Source organism: Caretta caretta, chromosome 10, assembly GCF_965140235.1.
Source record: "Caretta caretta isolate rCarCar2 chromosome 10, rCarCar1.hap1, whole genome shotgun sequence".
In the NCBI taxonomy this organism is placed as follows: domain Eukaryota; kingdom Metazoa; phylum Chordata; order Testudines; family Cheloniidae; genus Caretta; species Caretta caretta.
The window spans coordinates 75,635,873-75,663,017 of NC_134215.1; the positions used below are offsets into that span (position 1 = coordinate 75,635,873).

Below are 27,145 nucleotides of genomic sequence, written 5' to 3' on the forward strand. Positions count from 1 at the left end.
AGAAAATATTTACCCCATGCTATGCTAGCTACTAACCACACTGGAATTTGTTGGGCATGAAAGAGTTAATAAAATGATCATCAGGTCATCAACTTTCAAAGGCTCTTGCACTCTGAAAACCATTTTCTTAATTATTTTAGGTTAACACGTAAATCCATAGAAAAATCATATGTAATCCAAAACCTCAGACGTGGGGACAGGACTAGACTGAGATAACATTAAAGATTTTATTGCTGTTACATTATAAATTATTTCTATTATGATGGCCCTGTGGGTATTATATTCTGCAGTTCACTTTCACTATTACATCACTTAATGTTATTAACACACTTTAGGGTATAAAATTACAGTTTTATCATGGAAACCTTAAACATGTACATCCCAAGTACGGAATCAAGTTATTATCCTAGCTGACCAGATCTGGTCTATTATCATTTTATTGCTCATAAAAAGCTGTGATTCAATTTGATTTAACACTTGAGGAAAAATAATGGCTTATATATGTTTAAACTAGTTGCAATATTAATACAAAGCAACACATGGATGACTTCATTTTATTAAAGTGGAGGTAGCCTTGGGAACGTGCTTTTATGATCTTTATGCTGCTTGATAAAAATTTGATTTGACCTGTTGCCATTTGTGATTCACCAATATACTGATAAGGTTTTCTTATCAGTATGTTGGAGAATTGTGAACATGGTAACCTTCTTACTCCATCCAATATATACTCTGACTACATACATTGATCGCAGCCAGATGTTTGAGAAAAAAAGATATCAAAATCAGTTTTACAATGTTATCCTACAGATAAGAGATACCACATTTTGAAATTAAATGTGATCTGTGTGTGGATCAAATTAATCCCCGGTATAGCTCCACTGAAGTCAACAGTTACAACAGGGGGGAAATTGTCCCTGAGTGCATATGTGAGTATGTGGGTGACTCTGAGAGATGGACAGGTATTTATATAGTCTACCTGCACTGGTAATTGCAGGAAGCAATAGTAATTAAGCCACTAGGCCACTTGGGCCACTGTCCAGCAAAGCTCTTAAGCACTTGCTTAATTCTAAGGACAGAATAGTCCTATTAACTTCATTGACCACAGCAAGAAGTTCTGATCATCCAATCCATATTCTCATTGGAGTTCGGAGGGCAAGGGCTGCAGATGTGGGTCCCATGTTCAGGGATTCTTCAGTCCATCGTTCAACAACCCATGCAACAGGGTGACAGTATTATGCCAACCAATTGTCTTCTGGCATACACACAAAATTTCCCTAGCGACAAAGATGACAGCTTGGTAACAGCATCTGCTGCTTAATGGAAACATTAGAAAAATATTCCATTCTAGATCAATGTTCCCTATTTGCATTTTTATATTCAGCACAAGTAAGAGAAATGTCCTACAAAACATGCAAGAGAAACTTTTTAAAACACTTTTAGGGCATAGGGTCAATATGACATTCAGAGAAGAGCTGGAGAAAAATTTGGATGTGAAATTTCAGACAGATTTTTCCTGTTTTTAACTTGCTATTTCATTTGTGACAAAAGAGCAATTTTTGAATCAAAGGTGGGAAAACCCGAATTTTGAACATCAAATTCTGAGGCAGCATTTTTTGGCTTGCAGTAAACCCATTTTTTTACTCAGAAATGGGATTGCTGAAAAATTTACTCATTTTGGAACAAAAGAAAATTACAAACTCTGATGAATTTTAAGGCAAAACTAGTCCATTTTGGAGTTTAAAAGAACTTTAAAAAATAGAAACAAAACACAGTAGTTTTCCCTTACATTGTGAAGATTTTGCAAAACTCTAGTGAGGCCATGAGAGAACTCATCTATATGGCAGCTTCCTTCTGAAAACACAAGAGTCAGACCAGCGCTAAATCATCATGTGAAATATACAAAGTGGCTAGAAATAGGTTCACCAGTGACATTAGTTGGACTGAAATAATACACTTTATTAAATTATAGTAATGTACTAATGACCATAGCTGTATAAGTAATAAAGGTAAATGACATGGTAGCTTGCATTAACACTAGGACACTATGTCCTAATTAATGTACAATAAATTTGTCATATAGTGCGGTGTTTTTGTAGGTGGACAGTTGCATTATACTGCATCTCGTGCTCACATATGTGCCATTTATCACTTTCTGTACATCTAAAGATATAGATACGGGACCCAAACGTGTCTTCATACATGCACCCATGTACATACGAGATGGCTAGTGCCAGGGAGAGGGAACCAGGGGCTCCCGGGGTTCTAATCCCTGTTTTGCCACGGACTCGATGTGTTCTTGAAGCCCTCATTTTTATTTCTCTGTTACTGGGTTTCCCAATCTAACTTGAGGGCATAAGAACACTTTATTTACTTGCCTACCTTGCATGGTGGTGTGAGGTGTCATTAGCTGTTGTTTGAAGATGTAAATCACTATAGAAATGCTATATGACTGTTGTACATACATTGTCAAGTATAGCGAAGAATAAATGGCACAAGATCATTTTTGTACACTTTAATATTAAAATTCATTGAAAAGATTCAGCCAAGTTTGATCCCTGCTATTTTCCATTTTCATATACCATGATGCTTCCTGGTCCTAGCACAAAGTGATCACAGAAGAGGTTCGTTTTCCAGCTCAGATGAAAGCAGAAAGCTTGAAAATGTTTTCAAGGAAAGTGTGTTAACTTGAGATTTCTTTTCCATTTTGGCAGTATCAAGTAGCTTGGAAGATTTGTATAACCTTGCAGACCTAGGGCACTTATCAGAGCCTTTTGGGCCCTACTGTCACTAATCCTTAGAGCTCTAGGGGTGCAAGGAACAATATCATGCTTGATTCCAAGTGTCTGGGTATTCTAAAAGCTCTTTCAGTTCAGTTCATCTCAATGGATTCTGATGTAATGTGAATATTATTTAAAATCTACATGGTGAGACTATCTCAGAAGCATTAGTAAATGTTCTGTAGGCCAGGGAACAGTCCTGGGAATGGATAATCAAATAGTTCTATTCCATCTTCTACTTCTACGATGGTGAGATAAGCACGGAAGGTATTTTTCCACTCAGAGAGTAACCACTTCACTCTTCACAGGATAGGATAGGCATTCTATTTTTCAATGCATTATGTCTCGGGCTCCATTTTTAGTACTTGCTGAGAGACATAGTTGGTGGGTGATGCTAGAGAAATTTTAGCCAAGTTCATCACAACACAAGGCACTAAATTTGGCACTCATTTGCACCAGGGAAAATGTGAAGTGACATCGGCAGTTATTCCTGGTGTAGGCCTCAACCCGGTTTATGTGATTAGTCAACGGTTACATTAATGTTTAACATGCGCTTATTGCAACATTGGTGCTATCAGACCAATGTAACTGACACTAAAATCTGGCCCATTATCTGTCAGGTGAAACCTAAAAGTTTAGGTGCCTTTCTCCTGGAAATGAAGGTGCGTGGAGCACATTTTGTAAGGGTAGGAGTCTGTCATTCCAAAGTCCCTCGACATTTTCCCTTCCCCATCCTTTCATTGTTGTGCAGCCTGTAAGCCTCCACCCCTGAAATGGTTGCATCTCTGGTTAAATTGCGTTAAATGATCGCTGCAGGCATAAAAGTCTCATTCTGATCCTACAAACTCAGCTCATAGTTCACAGCTTGAGCTACACCACCAGGCCAGACTTCAGAGACACACAGGGCCACAATATCTCCTGAGGTGGGACTCAATTCCTGAGAGTAATCAAACAGTGGCCGCAGAGCCACTAAAGTACTCCCATTCCCAAGGGTTTCCATGTCTCCACCCCCTCAATGTATGGTAGATGAGCTATTTCCAGGTGACAAAGAGTGACTGTCATTGGCTCCAGTTCAGGAAGCCATCCCTCTTTAGGGCTTGAGTGCTGTCCTGAGTAGGGATGGACTTAAGCATGAATATGTCACGGAATGTTATATGGCCCGTAAGTCCTCAGAACATCAGCCTTACCTCCCATCCAAAAGTTGGTGGCTCCATTAGTGCAGCTCCCCTAGGACCAAGCTAATCATTGTCTCAGAACTGCATTACTTCCAGATCACCAGCACGGGAGGTATAGCCCTTCCAAAATAGTCAAGTAATATTTCAACTGCAAGTGTCCTGTTTGCCCAGGTGAGGCATTTCCTAGTAAGCAAATTAGGGGAAGATTGTTTTTAAAGGCATGTAGTGAAGTTAGACGCCCCACTCCTATTGACTGTCTGTGAGGGTTAGACCCCTAGCTCTCCTTTTGCGTTTTTGAAAATTGCCCCTAAATTATTGATGATTATGACAGGGGGGTAGTTTTTTTAAAGATCACTAGGGTCTGGGAAAGAGAGGGCCAAATGGGAAAGAGAGGGCCAGGACAGATACAGTTTATATGCTTGGTCTGGAAGCCACTAACTTCAGAAAGGTCTGAACTAGTTTTTCAGAGGGGAAAGGCTGGAGAGGGGAACTGAGCACTCTGTTCTTGTGAGCATCTTTCAACGCCAAGAGCCCTTCTGCAATATTCAGCTTTTGGAGCTGAGAGGATACCAGGAAAATGCAAAAGACTTTTTTTTCCCCCATCAGTCCCCAGCCCAGCCTGTAATTTGGCAAGATGAATGAAGTGTTTTCGGAGTGTCATCACTTATGCCTCTGGCAGATTTGCTTCCCCAGTCTGCCTTTCGCCTTTTGGACCTGTCACTCAGCCCTTTGGCAGAGCGGGAAGGGAGGAGGAAATCATCTCTTTGCTAATCACCTATCACAAGCAATGAAATTCCGCAGGCTCAGTGCCAGCTAGGTACATTTCAAAGGGAAATGGGGGGGAGCAAAGTGTCACTCAAGGCAGATATTTATGAAAGATGACAGTTTGCAAATATCTCAATCTTGGACAAGGCTGCTCCAGTGACACAGAGGAGTGTTGCAAAATTGGAAGAGTCAGCAGCCAACATTTATTTCATCAGGACCTGTCCAATCTTCGGTGATCGCTTGACAGTCTGGGGATTGCTGGCACAAGCAGGCCTCTTTCTATTGGTTGTTTTCATTTAGTTTGCATGGATCAGTCTAAAGAGGTGTAATAAATATGTAAAGAAAGATAAAAGGAACAGTTTTGCAAAGCTGCGTCCTTGGCGGAAGAACCAGCACAAAGCTGTGATACCCTTCTTAGCTATGCCAAATAGGACGACTAGTAATTACATTTCTATTGATTGTTACTGTGTGGGAACAGTGAGCCATAGACTTTATTGCAATTGTGGGAGACACCCCTCAATTTTGAGACTCTCAGCATTAATACCAACAAATAGTATGGGGGTGTGTGTGACTTTTCTTTTACCCCCAACTATTGATATACTTCTCAGGAGAAAGCCTCAAAAGGAAATGATACGTAACGTGTATTATCTCTCCATAAGGACTGGAGCTGAGTGTGAATGCCTCAAAAATAGATTCCTGCCAACATTTGTTGGAATAAATCAAACACAAATACGTTTGTCCGCTTTGCCTTTCTTTTCTATTTGTTTTCTGTGCGTATTCTGGGGAACGAGTATTTGGGGGAAATAATGAAAGAGAGGGATTATTGGAAAAACGTGAACTTTGTACTCATCGGTGTGAACATCTCACAGAAAACCTGATGCTCACAGTTCCAATCCAGGGACTCTTATCAGGTGATCTATTCATATACTTGTTGTCCTTTCTTCTATCACCAGTGTTCCGTTTCCTTTCTCTGTCTCTCCCTCTGTCACACACGCACACACATCCCTCCGGTGAGCAGTAGCAGAATTCTGGGGCCTTGTAGGTTGGCTTCCAATGGAAAAGAAATCTGTGACACAGAGCTTGGATAGAGCCAGTGGTATCTGACTTTATCCTCACACAGACACCAGCCCCGGGACACAGGTCATCACAGATAGGCAGGCAGCAAGAGAGAAGGAGGAAAGATCACTGGGGCCTGGGAAACAGAGGGACAAAAGGGAATGAGAGGGCCAAGACAGTTGAGAGTGGAGGAGATTAAATATAGAGCAAATTTGTGTGCTAGGAAATAGGTTCATGCCTAGGTGGTGGAAAAGGGAGATGCCCGCAAGAGGATCACTCTCCTCAGATCATAGAATCATAGAATCATAGAAGGTTAGGGTTGGAAGGGACCTTAGGAGGTCATCTAGTCCAACCCCCTGCTTGAAGCAGGACCAATCCCCAATTTTTGCCCCAGATCCCTAAATGGCCCCCTCAAGGATTGAACTCACAACCCTGGGTTTAGCAGGCCAATGCTCAAACCACAGATGTGGAACATTCTATTAAAACTTGTGAGAAGATCTGCCAAAGGGAAAAATATATTACTGCTCTGAAGTAGTAGTTCCATAAGACTTCTTGTGTAAGCTTCAGAATTGTAAATAAGTTCTTTTTCTCTTACTGTTACTAGGTGTAACAATACAAACCGGCCCCTGATTCTTTAAGATTTTTGGTTGATGTTTCTGGAAAGTTGTATTTCTGATCTCAGGGCATATGTAACTATGTCTTAATTATTCCTGTTGTTTTACCCATCCATGGCATGCACTAACTGAAAGGACAGCAAAACCAAAAAAAAAATTGGTTGCCTTCAAGAAAAATGGGCCAACAGATTAAATTCCTTTCTGCAGTGGACTGAGCGAACACGACAGCAACTGGAGTTTCTAAAATGCTGCATTTGAAAGGCCTAGTAAATGCACTCATTGACAGCAGCAGAGAATAAATGCAACTAGTTAGCACGACAAATGGAATTTCTTGGGGAAGCCTTTGTTATTATTGCTATAATTAGCAATGAATTGTAGATGATAAGATTATTCTAACTATCTCAATACTAGCCATTTTTTATTGTCATATGTAAGGTCTAAGTGATTTAGCTACTATGGTAGAGTGTTTCTTCTCAACTGATGCACTAAGGACTGTGTGTATGTGAGACAGAGAGAAAGAGAGAATCACTCACAGAAAAGTATAATGCGGATGGAGGTGGATTATGTTAGCAGAATGCAAAACTGCTCTTCTGTTTTAAGTTTTTAACAATTCTAGATTGAGACGTGCTATGAAAGGCAGCCTAATCACAGCATCCTCTGTAATTACAAAGGGCAGAAAACCAGTCAAAAGAAATTGAAGGAATCTTAAATATAAATAAAAAATAAGAATAATTGAAAACCTAACACAAAGTTGCCATCTTGACAGTATGATGATCTAGGACCAGTACTGTAATCATTATTCAGTCCTTACTTAGAAAAAAAATTCCCATTGATTTCAATAGGATATTGGGCTCTGGGAATTTGTTTGCCTCTGGAAAACTCACCAAGTAGAATTTAAAGACCTGATTTTTGAGTGGACAGAATCCCAAGGCAGCCTACAAAAATGTACATGTAGTTACTGCAATTTCACATTCAAATGGCTAATTGCCTGCCCCCCTGGCCATGTGTGTATTCAAATAACCAATTTGCATGGGCCATTATAAGAATTGCATATACCAGTTAGGCACACAACCGTGCATACATTTTCACACAGGGACCTAGACTAGTGATGTTTTGCAAATCAAACCCTCAGAATTGCTCGAAGGTAAGCTGTATAATTTTGAATGAGCTGAGGAAGGGCTTATAATTTCCAACCAAACTTTCCCCAGAGGTTAGATGTTTTCAAGCTTTTTCATGATATGGTCTACAAGGAAGATTGTCTCATGGACACCGTCACTTCTATTCATGACTGCAGACAATCTCTACTGCCATTGCCTGAATAATATCCCTTTAGCAACCACAGCAATTGCTCAGATGGGAAAAATAATATTTAAAGAATGTTTTACTTCTTTTGATGTGAATGCATAGCTGAAAGCAAGGAGAGCAGGCAGCTCCTTGTGACTAGACACTCCATCACTAGCAAGTTCTTCACGGACTCCTGGCAGCCCATGACTAAAGTTTGGGAACCATCAGCCGGAGAACATTATCAAGAGAAAAGGAAGAACTGTGACGTTCTTAAAGCTCTGGTTATTGGAGCTGGCCCACACTTCTGGAGGCACAAAGAAAGAGCCCTCCCATATACATGCACAAACCCCATTCATGGATACAGACAGACAGAGTTGGCTACTGTCATTATGTCACTTTCCTGTCTGGAGGGGACACATGCAAAGTCATCTCTGGTTGAGGCTGCCAGTTTTGCTCAATGAGGTTTTAGAGGAACTGGGTAAGTGTTCGTTTCTGGTGTGCTGTAATGTCCAGGGGAAATATTTTCTTCGGTTCTTGACCAGGATGTAGGATATGACATGTGGATACTATATTGATCTTGTTGGTCAGTGACCATCTGGAGAGAGATCCGATCTCCGTGCCAGTTGCTGATACCCATTGCTGCTACTGTGGACCAGTATGACACTAGCATGGTCTCCTCCATCAGACATCAACAATTCTCAGCAATTGTTCATCTTCTCCAAGGTAACTCTCATTAGGGTTCTAAATGAATCCGTTGTGGCTAAAACCACATGACTACATCAAATCCCAAATCTACCCTTCTATTTCACTCAGACCCCAATATTGCAAAGCCCCCTGTGCATCTTCTGCCAGCATGATTCTCTTCCTTTCCTTAGCATGCATAAAACTGCTCCAGAGCCCATGATAACAGATTTATAGAAAACTCTGTGTGTGTGTCCATTCGCCTGTCTCAGAACCTGCAAGTCTTTGTATCACATTCATAAGCCCTTGGCCCTTTGAAATTCCTCCTATCTGCAGGAAATAAGGGTCCATTTTCTGAAAGAACTTGGAGTTATTCACCCCAGAGGTCAGGAATTCCCATACAGTTCAGGAAGAATATTGTCTCCCTCTCTGAATATCACTTTTCCTACTGTAAATCCCTCAGAGTTTTTATTGTAGAATGAATAATAGATTAATCATTCCTCTGTGTGCAATGCTGGGGCCCTCTAATGTCACAGATTATTTTATATTGAATAAATAGTGTTGCTAGGTTGATATGTTTAAGGCAAATGAGATGTTTGGTATCCAAGAAGCCAGTTAACAAGATCCATTTTCTTCCATTGACTTCCACTCATGTATTAATGAAGTTCAAAAATGTCTTTTCTGTGTGTATCAGATTAAGTATGCCTTTGTTATTCCCAAGAAGCACGCAAATATTTGCTCCATTTGTATTTGTATTATGTGTCACTGAAGCTAAACCTTCAAAAAGGGAATAAATACCATATCCATTAAGCCACTTAAGAGGGTGAGTTTTGCAAAAAAATATGATGCAGTGGTTGTCATGGCAATCATCCACATTTGGGGAATTGTGTGGCATCAAATCCAGCGTAGAATGCTAGAAGAGAAAAATGGACCTGTCCTCAGGCAGCCATCGCCGATGCACACATTTAGAAAGTTTCCGTGAGTGAATAGGTACTGTATTGAATGGTAATTGGAGAGAGTACTAGTGGGTATATGCAATACAAACTGGAGAACGCTAAGAGAAAGTGTAGGGAAGGAAGAAGGAGTTAAGAAAGACAAGATTAGGGGATACTCTTTGAAAGCTGTCCTGCAAAGGGGGAGAAAAATGGATTTGTGCCTTCTCCCCCTACTTTATAACGAATAACAACGTCCCGAAAGGTTGTTTTGTTGTTCCTATCCTAACCCCATTCCCTCTCACCACCACCCCAAGTTATATTTTCTGGTCTTGTTGTCTTTATTTTTGCCAGAAGTCTCTATAAATGATTGGAGAACTTTTAGGACCAAGGCTTCAGCGAGACACCTTGCAACTGAAGCCTAATTAATTAAGAGGGGAAGTGATTTTTATTCCACTTGCTTAAAATCCTATCAGCTACATCTATGAGAACTCCAACGACTCTTCCAGCAAAAACAAAGAAGACCAGACTTGATTATTATATTTGGTACTGTACAGGTTCTTATACTGCACTCATCACCATAGTATCTGATTGTCTTCCAGTAATGCATGAAGCAACATGACAACACATCTGTCACATGATATTTGTCATCCTCTCGGGAGTGGTATGTACAGTAGAGTTTCTTGTTTAGGTAGATAGGGGTTTTGTCAGTTTGCTTTGTTTGGGCTTTTTTTTTAAATAGACCCTTTGCTATGTATTTATGGTAGAGAAGGCATGGTCTTGCACTTGGAACAGAAGGTGGTGAGATTTGTGATGGTCCTTAGTCCCTGGAGGAATTCAATCCACTGTCTCAGCCTGGGCCCAGAGAAAGTTCTGTTTCCTGCACAGACAAGCTTTAGCCTTATTCTAAAGGTTCCCTTGTGTCAGAGAAGAGTAGTTGTCAACCAGTCTTCATTCTGGAGCATTAGGCTCTTTTAGATATCCTGGGCCCAGATAAGAACCGAGACCTTGACGTTGATTTGAAATTCTGTATGAAGTCCGTGGAGGGTGTGGAGGACAGGTCTGGTGTGCTCATGGTAGCCTGTGTTGCTGAGGAGGCACTCTGCAGTTGTTCTGTACCAGTTGTTGTTCCTGATGTTTTTAAACTAAATAAAAAAAAAAAAAGCTTAAACAAACTACTTTGTGTTTTTATATAATATAAAGAAGCAGCAGCAAGAAGGAACAGACGCATTTTTTGTTCCTTTGCTGATCATCTTTAAAGAAATCTTACTAGCTGCTTGCTTGCTTGCTTCAGTCAAAATGCAGTAGGCAGAAGATGGACAGATTACCTGTGATAGAAATTGGGATATGTATTTCTCTGGGATCTTGGAAACACGGTGGCTGTTTTACCGGGGTGCTTAAGGAAAATATTGCAGCATGACTGCTTGTTTTATATCTTTAAGTTTCAAAGTATTGTATAATTTTTGTGCACAGGGAGGTGAATTGAATTAAAGAAAACCAATAAACATACATTTAAAAAATACAGTAATAAGTACCATGGGAAATCAATTGAATTTGGGCTAGATTCACAAGGGGATTTAGGCGTGGTTATGCCGATCATTGCCACAACCTAACTTTTAGGCGCCTAGAAAATCACTAGGATTCACAAAGCCTGAGTTAGGCACCTCGCCTTCCTACGCAAGGCACCTTAGAATGGGATTCACAAAAGCCAGCATGCTAGCGGCTCCTCGCCTAAGCTAGCCAATGGGAGATGCCAAACTGAGGGGTGGGGAGTGTGAAGCCCTGCCCCTCTATGGGAGATAGGCGCTTAAGTCTGGGCTGCAGGGAAGCATCTCCCCCTATTTGGGATTCCCAGCTGCAAACCCTCTCTTGGTATGAGATGCCTACACTGTTTTAGCAAGAAGTTTTGGAGGGGTGACTCCCTCATAGCTTTTAGCCCTGTGGTTAGGGTCCTCACCTGGGAGCTGGGAGACCCCCTGGTTCAGCTCCAGCTGATGGAGAAGGGGTTTGAACTGGGCACTGCTACCTCTGACTCACTGCTACTGAAGCTGATCCACTGTGGAACAATAATGAAAGACTCATTTGCCTCTGTGCTTCCTAGTTCTGTCTGAAAACAGAAATTCCAAATACCCCAAGAGGAGCTTTTCTTATGTTATTTCTGGCCTGATGACTAATGGAAAGTACCCAATATTCTGTGAGGAGTTTGTTTTATTAGATTTTCCAGCCCATTTTGTTACACCCAGTGCTAAAGACAACCCAGAACACAAATCTAATTTGTATCTTCTTTTAGTCTGATAGAGCTGTCTTGTGCCAAGATCATGGGTATTCCTAGCCTGGGGCTTTTCTGTGTTGAGATATGCAAACATAGCCTATTGTATAATGGGTGGTATGGTTGATTTTTTTTGTTTGGTTTTGTTTTAAGACTAATATCTACTAAAGGGCTTCAGATGAGACTACCGAATGCCAGTTTCGTTGTAGCCTCGGGATTTGAAATCAAGTCTCTGGAGTTTAAAGGCTGATGTAGGAACCCTCTGGTCCATTTAGCCTGCTTCTTCCATAGTCTGAACTTTAAAAAAAAAATCAAAGCTTGTAACAGTTAGAAGTGGGCCCTAATTAAGACCCTGCATCCAATCCTCTAAACCTAATTGTGGCTCTGCTTTCTTTAAATGGCCTCTATTGTCTTTATAATGGGATGGACTAAAATCCCAGATATTAATCCTCCACAGCTTTCGGGTGTTTGAAATCTGGATCCAAACTGTGTGACTTAAGTCCATCTCCAGTCACAATGCATTTGCTTGGGCCACGAGCGCAGAGTAATATGAAAATGTACATTTCAATTGCATAGTATGTTTTATTCGTGATGACTAGGCATCTTTGGGGTACCTATGAGTAATTAGCAGCTAATGAAAGTCAGGCATACAGGACACTATTTCTAATGGTTGTAAGCATCTATCCCACCCTGGACAGTATTCACTTCACATAGGTATAAAAGGATAATTATGCAGGAAGAAAATAGAGATTGTATTATTTATTCCAGGGAAAAGGAGGCTGTTAGATCTTTGATTTTACAAACAGGATCACCTGTATGCAGCTACTTCAGTCTACTTCAAAGAGGCACAGAGTATGGAGCCCTGGTTCTGAGACACTTAGAAATTCTATGATGCAGGTGGGCCAATCAATAGGCAGGTAGATGCATGCGGAGAGGTTATGCTGCAGATGAGGTAGGCACAGACTATTTTAGTTCGCATCTCTTCTGTACCTACAGCAGTAAGACAAAGGAAAGTTACACCACCGATTTGATTAATCATGAGCATATGAAATATACTACATCTAATGTCTGGTTCAAAAATACACAAACCAAACCAAACCAAAAAGCACTGAATTTGAATCATGTATTTTCAGAGGTCATGTCTGTGAGCAATCAGCTTCCTGGTAGTCCGCTTGAGTCAAATGTAACTGCACAGATGAATGGAAGGGGGAGGGCAAGGCTGGCTAATTGAAAACTGGGAGGACTCTGCAACCACCATTACATGAAATGTGAGATCTGTAATGTGGCGGAAACAAGGCAACGCCTGGTGTAAGCAGTTAATTGTGTTGTACGATGGCATGTTAGACCAGCACACTCTCTTAGAACCTGATCCACAGCCTCGCCGTTCTCTCTGTGACTTGGGTTACAGAGATGCCCATCTGGGGGAGGGTGTCTTTGGGGGACTCCGCTTGCATCAGCCCGAACATTTCCTTCACGTGATGTGTCTTTATCACACTCCTGCACCTCAGTGGCTCCAGTTATTTTTACTAATGCACGGCAGTGATTTGTTAAAAGAGAATATATTTAATTCAAGATGTGCTCAGGCTTTTAACATAAAAGCCCAGCTAGTCTTTACATATAAAGGGTGAGATTTGTCTTCTAACATCAGTGTCAGCGTGAGGCCAGCCGTACTGATTTCCATAAACAGCTTTCAGAGTCCTTGTATTATTTTTGGGGTGATGGGGGAGTAAGATATCTAACCTTGGGAAGGGAGGATCCTTCTCTGTAGACTTAATGAAATCATAGGGTAATGATTTTCCTTTCCATCCCTAAGAAGACTCACTGCAGTTGTTTACTGGAGGATTGGGACTGTACACTAGCAGTAATCACATACAGAGAAATAAATTGAAAGATGACATTATCCCTCCTCCCTATTGTATCATTGTCTCTAAACACAACAGTAATGTCAAAGGTTAAGGTAATACTGATCTTGTATTCTAGTGTAGTCCTAAATGCTCATCTGATTCATGTCTTTCAATGTTCCTGGTTTTAAAATAGCTGGAATAGTTTTAGGGGAATTACTTTTTTTTTCCTCTCTGAAGTTCTGCATTGCAAAACCTCCAGCCCTAAAGATTGATTTTAAAACGTACAAGGGGCACTTTGTAAAAGTTACAAAGAAATGTTTTCCCCTTTTCATCCATATTGCCAAATCTAGGTCTGTTACAAAAGGATAGCGAGAACCAGTGTCTATTTGCAATGCAGGTGATGAATCTGAATGAAGTTTTCAATAATAGAGGGGTGCAGAACATCTCAAACATATGCAGGTCACGCAAACTAACACTGAGTTTTGCCTGCATTCAGCAGCCAGTAGAAGTTTACTTGAATTGTATTTGGGGTTATTAGGGATGAATAAAAATATTTTTCTCTCTGGGCATCCAAGAGTTGCAGTTCACTGTTGGCTTTCAAGTAGAACCATGTTTTCTTGGGCAGGTCATGTGCTAGTTTCCAATATGGGTAGTAATCCCACCTTGCTTCCTCTGTACCCGTAGGAAACAACATGAATGTGCACAGAATCCTGCAGCACAAACCTTGCCAATAAGCTCACAGTGGGAGAACAAGGTTCACTCGAACCAGGAGCTTTTCAAACGTCCAGGCCTGAGAACCTATGAAAATCATTTCTTTTAGGCAGAATTCTTGAAGTGTTTTTCTAAGTTTATTTGTAGGTCCTCACCCAGCTCTGCTAGTAATGAAGAACAAGCTAGGTGGCTTTCCCTTAAACTTAGTGCACCCAGCCTAAGTGGGTGCACTTCCTGACTCCATGTATTGTGTGTATACCAGAGGCAGACAACTGAATAATTGTGCAATAGAGAGCCTCTACCAAGGCTATGACATTACAACTGGAGACGCACACTGAATCTTTTACAGTTGAGTCCTAGTCATGTCACTGCTCTCCTTTAACATGCCTATGTTTTCTGCAGAGGCACTGAGGCAGATAAGAGCAACCCTAATATAAGAGGTGTGCTCCAGTAGTGGTCTGAGTCCAGGACTGGTAGCCAGGAGCTTTTGAGTTCTAACATGACTTCTGACTTTATGACTTTCTCTGTGTGGCTATGGAAAAGTCACAGGCTAAATCCTGGAAATGTGCTGGAAATGGCCCACCTTGATTATCACTTCAAAAGGTTTTCTCTCCCCCCACCCCACTCTCCTGCTGGTAATAGCTCATCTTAAGTGATCACTCTCCTTACAATGTGTATGATAAACACACATTTTTTCATGGTCTGTGTGTATATAAATCTCCTCACTGTATTTTCCACTTTATGCATCCGATGAAGTGAGCTGTTGCTCACGAAAGCTTATGCTCAAATAAATTGTTTAGTCGCTAAGGTGCCACAAGTCCTCCTTTTCTTTTTGCGAATACAGACTAACACGGCTGCTACTCTGAAACCAGGCTAAATCCAGTTCCCAGCCTGGCACATTTGCAGAGGATTCAGCTCAAAAGAATCCTCCCATCATGGCATGTGGAGGCTATGGAGTTACTTCACAAAGGCCTGTAGACGTCTTTGCTCATCTTCCTCAAAAATCTGCAATGCCCTGTGTTTTCTCAGACACCTGCAGGCTGTTGCACTGGAGGATTGTACTGCTCCAAAGTGGCCCTTTGCAGCTGTGGAGGATAGGATGGATTTTACCTCAGATGCCTCTGCTTCAGTTCCCCAATCTGTGAAATGAGGAGAAGAATACTGACCAACCTGACAGGGTAGAATAATAAGTGTTGTTAACTTCTAATGCAATCAGGTACTGATAACATTGAGTGTAGGCTTTAGATCTTGAAATTCTATCTATCTACTGGTTTCTTAATATGGTACACAATGTAGTACACATTAAAATATGGAAGCAATGGGCGGATGCATTGCCTATCAGAGCCTAACAAGAAACAGAAATAAAATGTTTATTTGGGTCAAAATTCAAATGAAAAAAAAAGTCAGTGAATAACCACCAGGTTCTTCCTCTAACTTCTCACATGTATAACAAATTTATAGGTAGGAACAAACTATGGGACACTCCATGCCATGTGGAATGCTTGAATGCATGATTGTAAATTATCCATGATGCAACCATAAGCACTAAAAATTAGCCACTATAAGGCTGCCGACAAAGAATAAAGTATATGCTCTCCCCATGTGGTTTTTCAAAAATGAATTATGCCATTAAGTGCCAAGAAGAAAATTAGCTATGAGCTTTTAAATTTAAAATGATCCCCTTTTTAATTGTAAAACAGTGGCACTTAACTGCTATTGATCCAACAGAGACACATTTGGGAACAGGGTCACCATAACTGTTAATATTCACTGCTTAGTGAAAGAGCATCAAAGGACATTTTAATGTCACAGACTTTCTCGGGGAGTTTTTAAAGAAAGCTTAAATCGGCCAGCCTATGAATGAAAAGGACATGAGGCACACAAATGTAGAAACAAATGTGATAACAATTTTCTGCTAATCAAATTGTAACTCAGGATTGATTTTTAGGCAAAAATTCATGTCATATAGATTTCCAAGCCCTGCCGACATTTAAAAAAATCAGAGTATGTATTTTCTAGAGACTGGGACTTTAAAAATACAGTTGTCAGAGAGGGAACATTTATTTACTTCTGAAGACATAAGTGACAGCAAATTCTCATCTGCTAGCTTTGTTTGGACTGCTCTGACATGATGGGCCCACTTCTAGTGGGCCTAGAAATTGAACTATCTTGGGGTATTTTTTCTGAGGGTTCAGAAGATTTTTAATCCATACTTCAGCACAACAAAAAAATTAATGAAAAAGGATGACAAGACACCAAGAGATATCTTCGTAACAGAGCAGCATTGAACATACTACATTGGGGAAGAAGCAAGTCAAGGCTGAGATTTTCAAAACTGACTAGTTATTTTGGGTGCCTAATTTGAGAACCTTAACCTTAACCTTAACCTTAAAAGAGCCTTATCTTTAGAAAATGTTCCACAATCTCAATCTCATTATACAGTGCATTATACACAGACCAGAAGCAGCTGATGACTGATCTAGTCCTCTGAAAGGAATGATTTATACAATAAATTGCAAGGTGATAAAATGAGTAACCAGATTATAAATTCATGATTCAGCAGTTTTAATTGTAAGTAATGAAAAGATAAATATTATTGAATTAGGTAATGTTTCAAGCATTTGGGGCAGGCATGTTTGTAATGCAGGCTGTATTTCATTACTGATTTGCCTTCCACTCTAATCTGTTTACCTTTGGGTCTCTTGTCATGGAGGAATTATCCAGAGGGTCCAGTCTTGTGAGATGCTGAGCAAACTTCACTACCCCTCAGATCAGAGGGACTGGTTGGTCCCTGGTTAAGGCACTGGCCTTGGGACTAAGGAGATCTATGTGTAATTCTTGGAACTGCCACAAACTTCCTTTGTGACTTTGGACAAGTCACTTACAGTCAGAATTACTTACAGACAGAATTACAAAATCTTTTCCAAAAATCTGGTTATTTATTCTGGGCCCAAGTAGGAGCTGAGTTCTTTTGAAATCTGGTCCTTCATTTCTCTGGCCTCAGTTCAACAGTCCACTCCTATTCAGCGGAACGCTTAAAGCATGTGCTTAATGTTAAGCATGTACATAAGTCCCATTGACTTCAATGGACCTTAAAGTTAAGCAGGTGCTTATTAAATTTATTGCTAAACAAGGCAGTACCATTGGCCGAGGGAGATACTATGAATTGTTATGCATGAGGTCAAACTGGCCTTAAAATCTATGAATTTATACTTAACTGTTTTGCTGAATTGGTCTTTAGTTCTCCATTTGTAAAATAGAGTGTGATAGATAGGCAACGTCCTGCAGTATTCTTGAAAACTCTTACTGAATTAAGTATAAATATCTTTGGAGTCCATTGTATTAAATGCACAGGTTATGTATTATTGTGAGCCTTGAGGAAATGCTCTGAACTTCAAAGGGCTATAGTGAACAATGGGCCAGCAAGAATGGATTTTTGGACAAACTGTGTCAAGTGGTTTGAATGGGGGATCTCTAGAAGGAGGTGAATGCAAATTCCCACCTCTGGTTATCTAAAAGCCCAGCCTTTTGAAGCTACACCCTGAAGGGGGAACCACTGTCTAACTGTTCCTGGACTCTGAAGATCAAAGGCCCAAGCTGTATAAAGGAAAGACTCACCTATGCTTGGGTGTTCTAGTTCTGAGTTAAAGCTGTTATGAACTTGTATGTACAAGGGAAAAAAAACCTGGTGAGGTTTGAAGGACTGACTCCTACCAGAATCCCTGCTGGAGTTGTGGGGGTAGGGGTGATCTCTGGTAAGCTTATTAACATGTGTGTAGGTTCTTTTATTTTAATGTTTTCTCAGTAATACTTTCACCTTAAGAATAAATGTGCTTGCTTGGAAAGAGCTGTGTGGAAACTCATAGCTGCTGGCAATGATGCCTTTCATAGCCTTCAAAGAGTCAGCAAAATGCAGATATTGGCCAGTCTGGCTTTCTGGGAATAACACAGAGTAAGGCAGGGGAATGTGCAGCCTGGAAAAACCCTGGTCAAGAGGGAATGAGTCGCATGTCTCTGCCCGAGATAGGTGATGGCTGGGAGCCAGAAATCTAAAAGAGGGTGCCCTTGTTGGATCACAGAATGGGAATAAAGGAGCAGTTGCCCTGGATGGTGACATGGAATAATCCTTCCTCCACCCCTTATCTATCTAGATAGTAAACTCTTTTGGGCAGGGACTGTCTCTTCCTAGCACCTAGCAGAACAAGGACTCAATCTTAAATGAGGCATCCGATAATTCACCATAATACAAACCATGCTAATAATAAAAGGACATTCAGACCTAGCCAGATCAGACCCTTATGCTGCAATCATTTCATCAAGCCAAACAATCACTGTTTACATCACCCGTAACTGAAAAGAGGGGATGTAATTTATGGCGATGTATTGGGGTTTTGTGTGTTTGTAGCATGCTTTGATTCTCTACTTGAACTAGGCATCAGGTGTTCTAGGTCCTAGCCCCAGCTCTGCCACACCTGTTTTCTATCCTTGGGCAAGTCACTTCACTTCTCTGTGCTTCTGCTTCTTCTCAGACCCTCTATCATTCTTGCCTAGTTAGACTGTAAACTCTTCAGGGCAGAGACTATCTCCTCCCAAAGGTTTGAGCAGCACCTAGCACAATGGTGCTTTCATAGTACAAAAAAGCAAATAATAACAACAATCTGCTTATTGCGTATTGCAACACACATAGGGGAGAAAAGGGAAGCCAAAAATCACAAGAAGGGTGGGGGCGGGAGGGGGGGACACTAAATCTGCCCCTTTTTAACAATTACTCCTTCAAGTATTACACTGAAATGATCAGAAATCAGTTTCTTAAAAGCAGCAACAACCCCTTAGCTGAAAATGATTCGATCTGATTAGGGAAGTTTCTTCAGTTTAAAAAAATAAATAAATAAAACAAGGCTAATTGCTATGCAAGAGAAATGGCTTCCTGCCACTCAGGGGCAGCTGGGAGAACTCTTTTATCCACAAAGACCTTAAATGAGAACTTTGAAGGGGGGATGCTTTTATCCTACAGAATGGAATTTGATAACTAGGCTCTGTACCTCTTTCACTTGGGGGTTATTAGGCCTTTCTCACTCTTGGGATCAGCACAGCGTATGGTATGTGTGTAAGAACAGATAGTTCCTGTCTCTGTTGTGAAGACAGTGTGGTTGTAGGAGCCCTCTTGGGACTCTTATAATGATCAGTACAGAAGACTCAAGTCTGTCCTGGAGCGGGAAAGTGCATCGTTTAATGAAAACGTTGTCCGTTATTAATAGAGTGATGGTAGAACTAAGGAAGAAGCAGGCCTGGGGGGCATTTGGATCTTCAGCTAAGTGTTTCTACTCTGTCTCTCTGTCTTTTTCCCCCCCTACCCCTGGAAAAGAGCAGTTACAGTAACCTGAAGGAAGAGATACAATCAAGAGATAGCCTGGAGCAAGAAAAGGTCTCTGTTGTTTTTCAGCGAGGTCATTTGTAGTTCACAAAGCAAGGTCAAACAGATGAGACTGCTGTAGGCACTACATGCAGTCACTATCACTAAAAGTTAAATTTTCATATTTTTATATGTCTCAATGTATTTCATTGGGGGCTGAGTGGGTCTGTTATTACAGAGCATCTTATCAGCTGTATTGTCTATAACAAGCAAATATGTTTCCGTGACTTCCAGAGATTTGTTTTGTTAATCATGCACTGTGAAATCAAATAGTAATCAAACAGGAAAGGGTTTGCATGGAATATTAACCTATAAACTAAGAGAAAGATAGGATGAGATGATGCAGCTTCCTCCAACTCACTGTGTGATCATTGGTATTAGCATCAAGTACTTTTTTATTTTTATTTTTTTGACTGGGGAGGCGAGGGGATTTCCACAAATCCATAGGCTGGAGAGCAGCTATTTATAGAGACACTTGTGTAATAAGGGTTTAAATTATTCAAAAGCCGTATCAGTCTCTACATACAGTAAGGGCGCAGTACAGTGTATCCATTTTTCTGAAATCATCTGTACTCAACAAAGGTGTAGGTGTGTGTGCGTGTGTGAAGTAAACAAATTTTTGACATTCATTTGCTCGGGGGAAGGGAAGAGGGATCACTTTATGGAAGATATCATGCTCTATATGAATACCTTCTTTTGGGATATCTTTTTGGCCATTTTTAAATGCAGTTCCCAATCCACATGCCCTTGGCTCTCACTCCCACCCCTCTGTGTGAGAGTGATAAAAAAACACAGTGAATTGCTGATGGCTGAACTTGTGGGCAACAGATGTGTTTGAAATAGTTTATTTCCTCTTTAAAAGCTCAGTCCTTCAAGGTGCTGAGCACTGGAGCCTGATCTGGTAAAGCTCATGCATAACTTTAAGCATGTGCTTAAATCTCTTGCAGGTCAGCCCTTGCAGGATTGAGTCCTCAAAGAAAATGAGATTTCTTTTTTGTTGTTGTTTTTTTAAAAAACATGTGTTCTACACTTTCAAATGCTTTGCTTAATAGGAATGGATTTATGCACATACTTGTATGCTTAAAGTTAAGCATGGGCTTAAGTGCTTTGATCACACTGCAGGATTCAGGCCAAATTACATAGGGCCAGATTCTTATACTCTTACTCTTTGATTTCAAAGAGACTCCTCAAGGAGTAAGGTACCACTCATTGTCACTAAGGGTTTCTATGGGAGGTTTTTGGCTTTGGGATTTTTGGGACAGGTTTATTATTAAACAGCTGTCTGTCATGTTGCAAATACTGTAAATGCACTGGACCACACAGTCTTGAGAATGATCTCCATGTACTGCCAGACTGTGCCACCCTTTCTAATGTTAGTGAGCACTAAAGTATTTCCATTGAACTTACTCACATGAGTAAGTGCTCCCAAGCCAGACTAACCATTGCACAGTTAAGTCCACACTAGTTTGATTTATATTAACTCTCCATAGGAGTGCTCCACCGTGGGCCTATACACTGAAAATGTTCTCAAAATGTAATTTCAAACTCTTTTAAAACTCTAAGCAAAAACAATAGATAGAAGAGTCCAATGTAGAACGTAGGGGAGGAGCACAATGTGAAGGAATAAAAAGGCTTTGTGCGGAAAATTAGTGATGTGTCATTTCCGGCCTCTCCAGAGGGGTGATGCTTGTGATTGAATTAAAAATGATTTGAGCTTCACGGAGTATTCGGCACTCTGGAGAGAGTTATACTTTTTTCCTCTCAGCTGACAGGGTGGCAGAATTGTGCATGATCTCTTTGATGGAGACTGAAGATGTAGATTGAGAAGATTTTGGTGTTATACCCTTGCAAAGCAGGAGTCTTTCTTATTGGGGTCTCAGGTAAAGAAAGAGCAGGGAAAACGCAAGACGATTGTTACAAGCTGGAAGGCTCCTGACTCCTGTCCTTAGCTAAGCCTTGTTAGGCTCTTTGGGGCAGAGACCATCTTTTTTTCTGTGTCTGTACAGTACCTAGCGCAATGGGGTCCTGGGCCATGACAGGGGTTGCTAGGTGCAACCACGGTACAAATAAATAATAGTAATAATAATTAATATTATTAATTATTAACATGGTCTGGCCTGGCAGGAAGCTCAAGGCTCATATAGGAACTATCAAAAAATTATCAGTCCGTGAATATCCTATACCATATAGGAGGCCTCTGGGTAGACAGGCAGGTTATATGAACAATTGCTTATCTTTAAAGGGGGTTAATTTGTTTTTCATAAACTCCTAAAAAGCAGACCTGTGTGAAAACGAGAGATCTCCATCCCTTGCACATTACCACTAAATACAGAAAGCCTGAGGTTTGCATAAGGCCCAGCTTTATCCATAGAAGTAAAACATGAGACCTTCAGAATTTCTGCTATATGTGTGCCCGTGTGGGTGAAGGAATATACACATGGCTGGATTAAATTTAGAATAATAGAACACATGTCCTCCAATTAACTGCGAAGTTATAATGCAGGTGTTACGCTGAATGCTTTAATTGTGCAGTGTGGTACGTACGTCAAGGGGTCAAACTGTGGGAGGAATTGGAAGGGGAAACACTGATTCTTTTGTTGCAAAAATGTAATTAGTTTCATAAATATTGGTAGTGGACAAAAAGGAAAAAATGCTCCTTGTTACATGTTTACTATTGGAGCGTTGCAGGTGCTCACATCTGTAGAATATTTCATGTGGCTTCTAAAAGGAAAACTTTTAAATCTTTAAGGTCCAAAACTCCATCCTTTAAAAAAGAAGTCAGTACTTCATCTCTCCCATTCTTGGCTGCAAAAGGTGCTGTCCTCCAGCTTTCTGAGGCCATGCGCAGATAAGTAATTTGTGAACTGATGCATGCACGGTGTCATGCTCCCTTGGAATGAGAAAAAGTCAGTCCTTTCTCTGAACCAACCCCAAACCTTTACACAGAATCAGAATAACTAAGGAATTACCTGTTAAACTGTCTGGGCCATTCCCATATTATACCCTGCACAGCACTTTTGCTAGTGCTCTCTAAAGCCAAGTTGTCAATGTCCCAAAAGATGGGCCTCCACTACTTCCAGGACACTGTTCTATGGGCTAGGCCAGTGGTTCCCAAACTAAGGGCGTCACTTGTTCAGGGAAAGGCCCTGGCGCGTCAGGCCGGTTTGTTTACCTGCCGTGTCCGCAGGTTCGGCCGATCGCAGCTCCCACTGGCTGCGGTTTGCCGCTCCAGGCCAATAGGGGCTGCAGGAAGCGGTGGCCAACACATCCCTCGGCCCGCACCGCTTCCTGCAGCCCCCATTGGCCAAGAATGGCGAATCGCAGTCAGTGAGAGCCATGATCAGCTGAACCTGCAGATGCAGCAGGTAAACAAACCGGCACGGCCCGCCAGGGGCTTTCCCTGAGCAAGCGGCACTCCTACTTTGGGAACCACTGGGCTAGTAGATATCACTGTCAGGAGGTTTCTCCTGGTTTTCAGCTAAAGTGTTCCCTGCTTTAGTTTCATCCTGTTTCTCTTAGTTTTACTCCGTTGCATTTTCCTAATGACTATGTCCCTGCTTACTCATCACTTAGCCAAGTCCCACACAGAATATCATCCAAGATGCTGCTGTGAAAATCATCATCCTCTCCTGGTGTTGTGCCCATGTCATTCCCCGTTCACATTCCTTCACTTGATTGCACTTGCCTTCCACAAGCGTGTGATCCTTCACAACTCATAGAGTTTAAGGTCAGAAAGGGCCATCTTGATCATCCAGTCTGACCTCCTGCGCATTGCAGGCCACAGAACTTCACCCACCCACTCCTGTGGTAGGCCCATAACCTCTGGCTGAGTTACTGAAGACCTAAGATCTTGACTTCATGTTACAGAGACTCCATTTGCTCTAGTTCAAATGAGCAAGTGACCCATTCCCCATTCTGCAGAGGAAGGCAAAAAAGCTCCCTGGGTTCTTGCTTTGATTCTTTCTCCCACTCACATCTTTATGCCTTCTCCCATGCTTCCCCTTGTGTTTGAGGAAGTCGTCTGCTTCCTGTGTGCTCTTCCCCCTTACAGACCTTCTTTAAAGCACACTTTCCCCCTGAATTGTCTTCTCTCGCAACTGCACTCAGTTTAGTGGTAGAGAAACGAGGGCACAGGAAAGATGTGAGAATAACGGTGTTCTTGCAGTTAAGGCACTGAACTGGGATTCAGGAGATCAGAGTTCATTTCCCAACTCTGCCACCGACTCCCTGTACAACCACGGCCCTGATTCACCAAAGCACTTAAGTCCCACTCACTTCAGATGCCTAAGAACCCAATTCCGCAGAGCACTCAAGCACATGCCTAACTGTAAGTTCTATTAAAACAGTGGGTCCTGTTCGTTAAGGGAGAGGTGATCCCAAAAACAATTTGGGCTCTGCCTATTGGAAGCTTTGATCAGTACCGGGTTGCTGAGTATTAGATAAGCAGACCAGAAGTGATCAGAGCATCAAGTGATATGCACATGGGTCAGCCATTGTGCATCAGTGCTAATTCTTCATATTATGAAGTCCAGTACCTAAAAGGATATTTGTACCTAAAAATACACATGATCTGTTCTCATCCCCCCCACAAAGACAAAGACAAAATTACTACCGGCCTCCAATCCTAGTGCATGCTCTCTCTCTCTCATTCACGCTCTACATATACGTAAGAAACAAAATTATTGCAGAATTCTTATAATACACACAACTGAACTACTGAAATGGAACTTCATGTACTCTTTGAATAAATAGCCAACAGCATTTTGAAGGGAAAAAAAGCAGTCAGTGACCCTCCTTTCAGCCTTTAAGAGAGTACAAGGACTGATGTACCCTGCCAGCCAAGAAATAATAAAAAGTGAATTTGGAAGTAAGGAAGAGCCCAGGCTGCAGACACCCTGATAGAAGACATAGTTTCCATTTGTCTTCAAAATCCAGAAGCATTGGAATGTCTGAAAGGGAAGAATATGTTTTGCCAACACTACCTGATACCTGTGTCAAGGGAAGCATTAACACCATATTTCCCTCCCTTGCAGACTATGGGTTCCTGGAAGCAAAGTGCAAGAGGCCAGCTCTCTCTCCTCTTTCTCTTTTTAACAAGCCACTTTCATGAACCAGAATGTCTCTGGCAGGGCTTAAGAAGCCAGTGAGAACAGAACCAGGCACATGAGAATCAGCAGCCAAAATTGGCATGCTGCTTATGCCGTTCTTGAGTGCAATGGAGTTTATTAACCTTTTTTGTTAGCACAGATATGTACTGGGGTAATCTGGGCAAACTCCTATCCCTACATAACAGAAGAGGGATATTTCCTTGTGGAAGGATCTAAGGATTTCTAGTGTTTTACTAGAGAGAATAACATTCCAGGGAAAACTCTCAAAGAAGATCACGTACATGAGAAGCCATTTGCCTTTCATATGTTCTCCATAATTTCGTTTACACTGTTTGTTAATTACCAAAGCAATTGCTCTCTTGCAGCTCATCTTCTCTTAAATGATCCTGCAGTGAAGTCATGATGCTGACTGTGTGACATAATACATACTTTCATTGACATAGCATCTTTCATCTGAATATCTCAAAGTACTGTACAAATATTAACGAATTTCCAATCCATTCTAGGAAGGTATTGTATTAGTATTTAACCTTTTTTTTATTTGTGGGAGTACCCACACTTTCCAAACATACGGGAAGACATGGTCCCTGCTCCAAAGAGCACAGATTTCACAAGGGTGATTGATGGTAAGTGAAGACAAGATCCAAGCAGAGTGGTTAGGTTGATGGCTGGCACATGCATTGTTAGTCCCATGTGTTGCTTAGTTTGTTTGCTTGATATTTATCTTTGCATGCATAAGCCCCACCCCCCTTCACCTTCCCCACCTTCATGTAATAATCTTTTCTTTAAGTACAATGTAGTAGGTGGGGAAACAGAGGCACACATGTCTAATGTCATAAGGCCACAGAGTGAGTCAGTGGTAAAGTCCTGAATGGAATCCACTCCTGACTTTATTAGTTAACGAGGTCGATAAGTAAGGCATAATTCACAGGTTACAACCTACCCTCCATACAAACACCCTAAATATTGTATGGCAAAGCTGAAAACGACATCAAGATTTGCACAAGATTTATGTTGGTGACACTGTTGATCCATGTGCAGAACATAATACACACTTGAAGGAGGTTAGTCTATTAAAATGAGTCCACAACACAGTTAAGAAGATTTCTTGAATCTCTGTTCTGCTCACCAGGTTTTGCTTTGCTAAAATCCTCAGTCGTATCATACCTCATTGATTCAAAAAGCTGAAGAGAAAACAAAATAAGGTAGTCACTCTGTAGGAAACAACCTTTTCAGTTCAAGAAGGAAAGAGTCACTTGGTTCATGAAAAGCATTTTGATGCTTCTTTGTACCTGGTAGGATCAGCTATTGTAATATCTTCTGTTCATTTACAGCTGGAGCAGTAAAAGGAGAATGGCCAAATACAGGATATAGAAGGGTAACAATTACAAGACCTTGTTTACAGGATATTATTTTTCTATTGTATAAACACCACAACTTTCTTCGGCTTGCTCACCGAAAACGTACCTTTATCCAATAGCACAATGACATCTAGAAGGGACAATCAAGGCGATCACTTAACTACACTAGCTATTTTATGTTTCAGAGTGGCAGCCGTGTTAATCTGTATCCTCAAAAAGAAAAGGAGTACTTGTGGCACCTTAGAGACTAACAAATTTATTTGAGCATAAGCATCCGATGAAGTGACCTGTAGCTCAGGAAAGCTTATGCTCAAATAAATTTGTTAGTCTCTAAGGTGCCACAAGTACTCCTTTTCTTTTAGCTATTTTATGCTACTGACACTGTCATCAGAAGGCTTTTTTCTATATTTCAGTCTGTATTTCTGCAGTGAATCCGCAGCCTTAGATCTAAGAGTGAGTTCTCCCTAACCTACTGCCCTTTACAATGCCAAAGAGGGATGCATTTTTCTGAGCAACTAACTCCGGATTACATAAAGTTCATTACAAGGTATGGTGTCACGAGCCCAAATGAGCACACATTGCACATATAGGTTTGCACCTGCACTAGGCTTGAGAAAATAATGAAGAAAACCTCGATTATATAGATTGGGTGCAGCTTTTATCCACAGATAAGGGCATCATATGATCATAGTGTTCCTTGGTTCAATTGCCGCATCCACTAACATGTAAAAACACTCCAGGTTCTTAGCTTACACACAGCTATTTATAATCTTTGTGTGATGCCAGACGTACATTTATCAGTGTGACACTTTTAGACGGTGATGCTGCTGTTTTAGCAACCCTCTTATGAATGGCATGGGCAAAGCCACCTAGACAAGCCGATTGAGGAGTGTGTTGGTGAGAGAGGAGAGTGATGTTTTAACTTTGCTGCCATTTGGAATAGAGTTAAACAGCCCCTTTCCTCCCACACCCCTGCATTCTCCCTCCCTCCCATTTTCCCCCTCCCCAGTGTCTTGATTAGTAGCTCTGAGTATGCTGGTCAGATTCTGGGATTAATGATGGCTAATTTGCCGGAGGTTGGTGCAGCCCAGGCAGCGGGCACTCTACCACCAGCTTTTGCTGCCATATGGGCAGAAGCAGCTGTTTCAATTACTT

General features: G+C 41.2%; 1 long non-coding RNA gene across 4 annotated transcripts in view; it reads right to left on the minus strand.

The window, feature by feature from the left end:
- Positions 1–12,297: 12,297 nt before the first annotated feature.
- Positions 12,298–27,145, minus strand: part of LOC142073504 (uncharacterized) — a 52,870-nt gene continuing 38,022 nt past the window's right edge. For 3 of the 4 annotated variants that reach the window (XR_012670389.1, XR_012670392.1, XR_012670388.1), the window contains exon 3: positions 12,298–12,543. This is a non-coding gene — a long non-coding RNA (uncharacterized LOC142073504). Of the gene's footprint in view, positions 12,544–13,888; positions 15,248–27,145 lie in introns of those variants that run through there. The other variant, XR_012670390.1, reaches the window with a different exon arrangement.